The sequence below is a fragment of the Littorina saxatilis genome, linkage group LG1 (genome assembly GCF_037325665.1).
Source record: "Littorina saxatilis isolate snail1 linkage group LG1, US_GU_Lsax_2.0, whole genome shotgun sequence".
Lineage (NCBI taxonomy): Eukaryota > Metazoa > Mollusca > Gastropoda > Littorinimorpha > Littorinidae > Littorina > Littorina saxatilis.
In genome coordinates, this window is record NC_090245.1 from 82,820,823 (window position 1) to 82,831,418 (window position 10,596).

Consider the following 10,596-nt stretch of genomic DNA (forward strand, 5'->3'; position numbering starts at 1 on the left):
GGTCCGGGGGCATGCCCCCCCGGAAAATTTTGAAAAAAAGGATGCAAAATGGTGCAAGCTGGTGCATTCTGAGGATGATCATTACCAGTTCCAGGCAGCAGATTTTGTCACTGATTAATACCCACAAAATTGAAACTCAACCCAAAAAAACACACAAAAATATTTTTATTTTTTGGCTGGGGGGGGGGGGGTTCCGGAAACCCCAGAAACCCCCCCCTCGTCCGCCCCTGGTGTGTGTGTGTGTGTGTGTTTCTGTCTGCCTGTCTGTCACATAGTGAATACAAGAAGGAATAATGCTGTACAAATGTTGTTTTTATTCTCAAGCGCTGTGTACCAGTGGAAACCATGTTACGTGGGTAATATTTCTTTAGTTGACTGAAACATTTTAACTGTACAAATTGATTACATTTATGACAAGGTGACCAGTCACCAATTATAGAGTAAGGTTTTGTTATTTTCCAGTCTAGTGTTTGTAGTTCATGTTGCCGATCGCTTTATGGTGTTTTGTGTAATGCCATTATCTGTTCTAAGTTAAATGTTGAGATGCACATGTCCAGTCACCGGTAGATCCTAAGCACGCTTAGCTGTCTGTGTCCATGTTCTGACTAGTCTTTGATCCTTTGAACTTTAGCCGCTCTCATAGAAAGAGACGGGAGCCGGGAAGCCTGCAGGTGTTGTTACGTCATATGGCGGCCTGTCTGTCTCTGTATTCCTCGGCTAGCTGCATGGGCGAGGTACCGACTCGCCGCCTCCCATCTCGCCGCCGCTTTGTAGTCGCCGACTTCACGGTCTACTTGCTTTCAAACAGTGTCATGGGTGCCATCTCGCCGCCCCAAGCAATGCCATCTCGCCCCCGTGTATTTCATGCGGTAAATTTGACGTTTCTCGTACAAACAGATTATACAAAATAACACGTTTACCTGAGTTTTACCTGAAGTTTACCGTCTCCTATGCGAAGAAGTTTCTCGTGCAAAACAATTTTAGTTATCGTTACCCATGTAACCTTTTGTGGCAAATGCAGTCACAGTATGTCTGTGTATATATGTGTGTTGCAACGTCATAAACTGGCAAAGCCGTGAACTGTTTTTGTTCTGTAATAAATTGTGTGCGTGAGTGTGTGTGTGTGTGTGTGTGTGTGTGTGTGTGTGTGTGTGTGTGTGTGTGTGTGTGTGTGTGTGTGAGCGTACCTTTAAACAGCAACAACAGTGATAACGTCTGAGTATGTGTATGTGAGACAGCATGGCAATTGCTATTTCTCGTCATCTGTTGGACTCGCATTTTTAATTAATGTTACGTCATAAACTGGCAAAGCCATGACCTGTTTTTGTTCTGTAATAAATTGTGTGCGTGAGTGTGTGTGTGTGTGTGTGTGTGTGTGTGTGTGTGTGTGTGTGTGTGTGTATTGGCGGCGAGGTGGGAAGCGGCGAATCGCCTCTCTTGCAAAACTCAAGATAATTGGCGGCGAGATGGGAAGCGGCGAATGGGGACGTCACCGCTGCATGTAGCAGTAGTTTTCAAGTAGGTGTGAATTCCTTTGAATTTGATACGGAGAAGCGTGTCAGCTGTGGTTGGAAGGTCGTAATCCCTTACCCCCCCCCCCCCCCCCCTTATTCTTGTCTTTAACCAATGGAATGGCTTATTATCTTAGAATGTTGTGTTGCTAATAGTTACTAGGATTTTGATTGGATGTTTGTGACTAGCTAAAGTTTGATTATGTGTATGCTAGGGTGTGAGAGAACTGAGAGGACTTCGGAAGAGTGTGGACGTATTTTGTTGTGTGCTCCACTAACTGACTTCTGGCATATATACGGCTTGTGTGTGTGTGTCTGTCTGTCTGTGTGTTCACGATTCACGGCCAAAGTTCTCGATGGATCTGCTTCAAATTTGGTGGGCATATTCAGGTAGACCCCGGACACAATCGTGGACAATTTTGAACACGTGCGTGCTCTCAGCGCTGAACCGATTTTGGTTTTTCTGTACATCCATTCCCAGTAACTCTTCCTTATCTTCTCCAGTGTTTCGTACGGTGCGAAGCCGGGTATTCGGCTCAGTCTTCTTCTTCCCGGCGAAGCGGGTATGTACGGCGCTTCGCCGGGTACGGCTTCGCCGGGAAGAAGTAGAGCCGAATACCCGACTATATATATATATACAGCCTGTTCCAAAAGAAACGCAACCAACCTGTTTCCAAAATCAAAGTGCAAAATTTATTTCACAAATAATATTTCATGAAGTTACATATTTCATTTTTGGTACATTTCCAAATCACAACATGTGGAACAAAACAGGTTTAACAATAAAAGTGGAAAACAATGAGCACAATTTATGTCCCTTTTCTGACGCAGCTGTCTTTTCTGCGTTTAATAGCGGATGTGTCCTCCACCAGCGTTTCTTTTGCAAATAATATTTCATGAAGTTACATATTTCATTCATGACCTGACTGACTGTTTGGGCCGTTTGGCCAGCGGCAAGCATTCCAATAGCACGCTCTCTTTCATTTTTAGACAAACGAGGCATTCTGCCGTCAGTCCAGCTGAAGAAGTCACTGCTATTCAGTTTCTACTGTATTGCCAGCTCAGTTGAAACTTGAGTTGTCCCTATGTCATCACGTATGTAACTTCATGAAATATTATTTGCTAAATAAATTTTGCACTTTGATTTTGCAAACAGGTTGGTTGCGTTTCTTTTGGAACAGGCTGTATATATATTTCTTGGTTAAAACTTGTCTAAATTTCGAAATTCTTTCTTAATAAATATCAATTCTACACTTTGGCCTTAAATCAAAGTGTTTCCCTTCACAGATATCCTCTTGGGGTTGTCAGATGAGGGTAGTCTCCCATGCCAACAGAAGCTACCATTCAGAGAATGGTTTGCTTCTTAGTTGGATACCATGGGTTGACAACTCTCGCCATCAGTACCACCTGACCACTGAGGAGACACAATAGTGTCGAAACACGTGTCTGGTCTAGGTACAAATACAATGGTCCTCCTCAGGACTAGATTACCTTGCGATACGTCCCCCACAAGGGGACTTTGCTCTGTAAATCTCGGTCCCCCTTGAGGAGGGTCTGATGCTCCCAATAGGCTGTCTGTGAAGGAATACTTATTTCTCTCTCTATCTCTGCTAAGAGATTTTAACAAATCTCGGAAGAAAGTCTCTGCTGACTTTCAATTGTTTCTTTCACAATTTCTGATGTTTTATATATATACTAGAATGAATACCCGCTTCGCCGGGTAGCCGGCTTCGCCGGGAAGAAGTACTTAGAGCCGTACGCCGGCTTCGCCGGGTCCGAACAATGGATCCGCCAAGCTTAGGTCCCGCCCAGATTCGTGGAATGGGAACAGCACGAAAATGATTCAGTGGCCATAATGCCATTCCTGACCATATCGAGTCCCATCCTTGTCGACGAATGTAACCGTGTTAATCACCTTTGGAGGCGAACTCCACTCAAACAGGATTGAGCAATTTAGAGCTTATCTCTAAGCCCTTTTGAACTGTTATGGCTTCTCAAAGGAAGGACAGTACATACAATTACACAAAAGCCGCCAGACCACATCACAAACAGAACTGAACAATCCCCAGGTGTTGCCCACATAGAGAGACACACACACACACAAACACAGAGAAGCCGTATATATAGAGAGATAGATGACAGTGTATTTTTCGCGTGGCTATAAATTGATTCGACCTTTGCACTTTTACAGTGAGGATAATTTACGGGTCCAATTTACGTTCTGGACACTGCGGTGACCTTCTAAAAATAGTAACAGAACGCCGGGAATATCCGAAGATGCCCCACTCATACTATAGTGCACCATACGAAGGAAGGGAGGTAAACGCTGAAAACCTGGAGAAGATAAGGAAGAGTTACTTATAATGGTGAAATGAACACAAAAACCAAAATCGGTTCAGCGCTGCGCGCTGAGAGCACGTGTTGAAATATCTCATCGATGATATTGTGTCCGGGGTGTAGCTGAATACGGTGTCCAAATTTGAAAAAGATCCACCGAGAACTTTGGCGTTGTGATGTGGTGTAGCGGCTTTGGTGTGTCGGTATGGGGGCCCGGGTAGCTGAGGTGGAACCAAAATCGGTTCAGCGCTGCGCGCTGAGAGCACGTGTTGAAATATCGACCAGGTTGTGTCCTGTCCCGGGTCTACCTGAATATGCCCACCAAATTTGAAGCAGATCCATAGAGAACTTTGGCCGTGCATCGCGAACTCACACACAGACACATACACAGACACAAGTCGTATATATATATAGATATATATATATATATACCAGATGATTACCCGCTTCGCCGGGTACCGGCTTCGCCGGGAAGAAGTAGAGCCGAATACCAGGCTGCGCCTGGGACCCGGCAAAGCCGGGTGTACGCCGGCTTTGCCGGCGCACGAAGGAAAGGAGATAAACGCGCAAAACACTGGAGACCTTCTAAAAATAGTAACCTGCAGTGACCTTCTTAAAATAGTAACGTAGTAACGGGAATATGGATTGACGCCACACGGAGGAAGGGAGATAATTGCGGCTGAAAACACTGGAGAAGATAAGGAAGTCGAAGAGTTACCTGGTAGTGGATCCCGACAAAAAACACACCAAAAAAAAAAATCGGTTCAGCGCGCACAGCGCTGCGCGCTGAGAGCACGTGTTGAAATATCTCATCGATGAGGTTGTGTTCGGGGTGTAGCTGAATACGGTGTCCAAATTTGAAAAAGATCCACCGAGAACTTTGGCCGTGCATCGCGAACAGACAGACAGACAGACAGACACTATATTAAAATAAGTCACGTTACTACAACCCCTGACTTGGCGTTTTCTATTTAATGCCGCTTCCTGCCTGAGTATTCCCCACCTTCACTACTTCACCCCATCACACATTAATAATTACTGGTTCCCAAAATATCCTTGGTCTGCAGAGAAATAATTGGAAATACTTGCACATTTTGATATTCTATTTTCAATACATTAAACATGTCAAAATGCACCACTTGCGTAACATGGAAATCAGAGGATGTGACAAGGATTTCACTACTTACATAAAAAAAGACGAAAATGTATACTATGGTGTGTTGTTTAATGTCTGTATCATTACCTAACCATGTTTATTAATGACACAAGTCAAAACAACAATTTTTGTTTTAAGTTTCCATTTAATATACACCATAATCATCAAAGGACTGAAAAGGTATGTCACAAAATGTTACCCAGGTCTGAAGAATAACCCACCTTTTTCAAGGCACCCTTAACGTACGATTTAGAAAGTCATTTACTACAATGTGTATGTGTGCGGGTGTGTATGTGTGTGTAGTTGTGAATTATACATTTGAATCATCTGTGTATACCTCGAAACAACAATAAAACATGTAAGAACTCAGTAAACACATGGAAAAGAATTCGGGGGGGGGGGGGGGGTATTTCCTAGAGGGCAATTGCCACAGGGGATAGATGTCAGGGGGGGGGGGGGGGGTTGTCCAAGGGCACGTGTCCGGGGAGGTGGAGGGATGCGATTGCCCGGAGGCAATTAGCATGAAACCATGACAAGCAGAGGACAAAGACATTCATTTCTTCTTCTGTCTGTGTGTCGCTGCGATGTAAATGGAACTTGTGGCAAGGTTGCCCACCCTTCGTCAAACGGCGAAAAAGTTGGTCATGTTTACATCGACAAGGAGCTCGACGTGACGATCAAACGGCCATTTCACTCAAGCACTTGGCAGTTGCTAGTTCAAACTTTTGGCGACTGCTCCTGAAGAGATAACCCGTCCTGAAAGTCACGTTCCTATCGACGAAGGTAAGGAGCTTACCACGGCGATCAAACGGCCTCTGCTTTCAATCACTTGCTTGTTTAAAGAGGCTTTTGCCAACTGTAAGGTAACTGAGGACAAAGGTTCCTGACTGAGTCCGAAAATAGAAATCGTATTGAAAGACAATATTATTGAATGCAATAAGCTCACTCAGTGCGACGAACTACTTCCTTCATTTGAGACGTAAATCTTCAGACAGCCCCGAGGAGAAAGACATGTACGACCCTGACTCTTGGACAACGTTCAAGGTCATTGTTTTTTCTTTGCTGCAGTGATTGGCGCACATGTCTTGGGAAAGGGCTCCACTGGCACGATGCGTTGAGCTCAGCGACTGTGACCCTTCGCTGTCTTCGATGACAGACTGACTTGATACTTCGAAGAAAGAGTCCTCCTCTGCAGCTCGGCGTTCTGACATCTTGCGGGGCGGTGATGTCTTGGGAGCAGGGCGTTCAGTGTCCACCAGGATGAGATGCATAGGAAGCCACTGTGATATCCCCGAAGCCCAGCTCCGGGGGCCTCGGCTGCTACTAGAAGTGGTTGAAATGTTCGATGCTTTGCTCACATTCCCCGGTTGCTCCTGGGCAGGTTGCTCCTGGGCAGTATTTAAAGTTGTCTTGCACCGAAACGAAACCAACTGGCGCTTGGGCTTTTGGGACGCCAATAACTTGGACCAAAATTTCGCCGTGTTTTCCTGGTTGTGTCGTGAAAATTTGCTCGTTATGCTTGCAGTTGGACTCGCTGTTTTACGCGGCTTACGTCTGCACTTCGCTAGGGAGTTGCAACGTTTTCTCATTCCTTTCCGACACCGTCGTCCACAGGTTTTCAGTATCACCTTAACCTCATTACGAAATGTATCACCTGCCCAACAGTACAGATAACATTTGACAGCAGCATTGGCAAATTTCATCAGCTCGAAAACAGATGAGGCTGCAGGTGGTATACTGTGCTTGGAAACCAAAGCTGAGGTGACCAGAGCTTCAGTGATGTGCGCGGGCGCGACGAGAAGAACAAACAGTATAGCCATCAGCGTAATTGTATAGGTCACGGGACAACTCTTAACCAACTGGCACACATTCTTGTGGGTATAACTTCTGTCTTCCATGGTCACTTTGGGGTTACATGTGATGAAGGTAGTAATGGTATGGTGCACGAGTCGCAACGTATTTTCAGCAGTGCTGCGAACCCTATGCTCAGGTGTTTTCAAGTGTTGTACAAGAACTATGTTCGCAACCAGAATCATCAAGAAGGGAAGAAAAAATTGGCCTGCCATGTTCATCCACGACAAAACACAGCCGCTGAAATTTTCTTTCATGTTAACAGAGCTGCCAAGATAGCACTGGTTCAGGTCTAAGCCAAAGTCATCCTTCACAAGCATATGAATTGACAGCAGTATTGAAAGAATGGTAATGAGACTTATCACCAACGCAGCAACTTTCTTGGAGGACATTTTCTTGGCCCTTTTTGGCCGAGTCACCGCCGCTGCTCTTTGGGTTGCAATAGAAGCAAAAAACCACGAGGAAGCGGTGAAAGCGGAGTAGTAGACCAGTCCATTCATTCTGCACATCCAGTGGCCTTCCACTTCCAAGTTTAACGCGGTCAGCGTGTCTATCCATCTGGGAAGCACAGTGAAGAGAAGAATGATGGTGTCCGACAATGTCAGTGCGGCGAAGTAGGAAGGGTATGGCATGAAGTAGCTCCTGAGACGCCAGATGACGATGAACGACAAGATGTTGCCGACCAGTCCAAAGAGAAGAAGTATTGCTGGACACACAGTCCACAGAATGTACACTGCAGTACCGTCGTCCTCGATGGCACATGCACTATCATTGTTGTCAAAAGTGTTGTTTTCAAATAATCCGTAAAGAGAGTCGTTGTCGGCTGAGCGCTTGACAGTTTCAAACCCGAGTGAGCTGTCAGAAGTGTCAATAATGTCAAATGAGCGGTCAGGCTCACCATTACGAAATGAACTGCCATTGCCGAATGACATGTTATGGACCATAACTTGGTAACCGGAGTGCAGAGAAGAACTCCGTTGCGTGCTACGCACCCATTGATTTAGATTTCTAAAAGATTAATAATTACTGCAGTAGTTCCTTCTCAAAAGCATTACTGATATTTGTGCTGTGGTATCTAACCGGAAGCTTGTGTGAGTATCCATGGAGATCTTCCTTCAGGGGAAGTAATTAGCATGAATGTCCTATAAAAAACGCTCGCGCTGGACCGGCCCGAGTACTCTTCAGACATTCACACACACTCTCTCTCACTCACTCTCTCTCTTTCTTTCTTACACACACACACACACACACACACACGAGTACAGACTCATGCACGCACACACACACACACACAAACACACACTGACACACAAACAGTAACACTAACACATGTGCACAAAATGAACACACACACACACACACACCGCGCGAGAGAAAAAGACTACAGGGAGGCATTGACGTCAAAGACTTTCGACCGTGACGTAATTACGTCACTATTCTTGGGTTACGGTACATGTACCATTCTGCGGCTTTGCTACGAGTATGCCATAGTCTTGGTTGGCCGAGACCTTGCACCGTTCTATCAGACTGCCTGGCTGGCTGTTGCACCGCGAATTCCTCCCACCGCCAAGTCGTTTTTTTGTGGTTTATTTCGCATTTAGGTCCCAGGTAACATTATGAAGTTTTAATACGATCAATCGGACCTATTATCAAGTTAGTGTATCAACTTTTGAACGAGCTGCGCCCAGTAGTTTCCCAGCAATAAGCTGTTAAGTCGAGACACACACACACACACACACACACACACACACACAGACAGACAGACAATTAAAGTCTGCTGAGCCCTAGTACTTGCGTACTCGGGGATAATATTATGGGATCTAACACTGATCTAAAATTGGATCTAAAGGAAGGAAGGGGCGCACGCGCCATAAAAATGAGACCAAGATTTAAGTAAGAGTAATGAGGAACCAGATATCTGTATCTCTGTGAGGAACCAATGTCCTGGCACCTTATGAATCCGTCTGCCTCAAGTTGTCGGAAATATGTGCGGGCGCGTGTGTGGGCACTGACTAAAGGAATATTGATTACACTTTCCTGGTGCCTGTATTTCGGGATCTGTGTGCATTCTGTGCGAGGTAAAGGGGGAGATTTGACCCTAGTACAAGGCAAAAACAGAGTTAATGACTCGTTTTATCTGTGCTTGTGTGTGTGTGTGTGTGTGTGTCTGTGTGTGTGTGTGTGTGAGTGTGTGTGTAAGAGAGAGTGAGAGAAATACCGAAAGAGAGAGAGAGAGAGAGAGAGAGAGAGAGAGAGAGAGAGAGAGAGAGAGAGAGAGAGAGAGAGGTGAATGAAAGAGGGCATTGTGATCCATGCTATCACATAGTGCTCTTAGCAGTGAGACCATAACAGCTGTCAATCAAAGAGCCTCAAAGAATAAACAGAGTAATGGCTGATTGTTAATAAACCCTATTAACTGTGTATGTAAGGTACGTGTATGATGATGGTCACATGTGATATACTATGACAATTGAGTGTAAATTTGTCAGTGCTTCTCAATGAGCAGGCAGATTCAATGAGACACACACACAGGGCTAACACCCAAAAAAGGTGAAAAACCTGAAAGGCCAGGGTCCACCGCTAGGGGGTCCCCAGAAGCTGAGGCTTTTTTTTTTTTTTTTTTTTTTTTTATAAATCTTGTAGAGGCAAAGAACAGCCTCTCCTGGTACCAAAATGTATGTTAATCTATATATATATACCGCTTGTGTCTGTCTGTCTGTGTGTGTGTGTGTGTGTGTGTGTGTGTGTGTGTGTGTGTGTGTGTTCGCGATGCACGGCCAAAGTTCTCGATGGATCTGCTTCAAATTTGGTCGGCATATTCAGGTAGACCCCAGACACAACCTGGTCGATGAGAATTTTCAACACGTGCTCTCAGCGCGCAGCGCTGAACCGATTTTGGTGTTTCTGTTCATCTTCCCAGATCCATTCCCAGTAACTCTTCCTTATCTTCTCCAGTGTTTTGCGTTTATCTCCCTTCCTTCGTGTGGCGTCAATCCATACTCCCGTTACTATTTTTAGAAGGTCACTGTCCACAACGCTCAATCCATATTCCCGTAACTATTTTTAGAAGGTCACTGTCCACAACGCTTTCATCCCGGCGAAGCCGGGTATTACTCTTCCTTATCTTCTCCAGTGTTTTGCGTGTTTATCTCCCTTCCTTCGTGTGGCGTCAATCGCGTACGGTGCGCCACTCACCCGGCAAAGCCGGCGTACGGTGCGCCACTCACCCGGCAAGTCCGGATACCCGGCGAAGCCGGGTATTCGGCAGAGAAAGGGAGAATGTACGTTCTGGCTCACCGATTCCGACAGACCCTAAATATTAACGCAAAATAGGCTTCTGGACTAAACTTTTACTAAAATGAAACATGCGACAAAATCAGAAAAATACTGCATAAATCCATACAAAAAAAAAATATAGTAAAGTAAGGTTGTTTTGAACCAATGCCGGGTCTGTCGGAATCAGTAACCCAGAACGTACATTCTCCCTTTCTCTGATACAACGCTAAATTTAGTTTCCATTGAAATATTAACTAGTTGAGCCACTCCAAACAGCCAGCGTGTGTTTCGATCCAATCTGCCCGTCGTCGGCAAGCCATAACTACCGTATTGATCTGGTAAAAACAAACAGCAAGCCTGTCTTCTATATTCCTCCAATGGCAAGACAAGATTAAATCATGTGATAGTAACCATTCACGTCACTTCCGCCCACCACTGTGTGTTGATAACAACCCGATCTAGTTT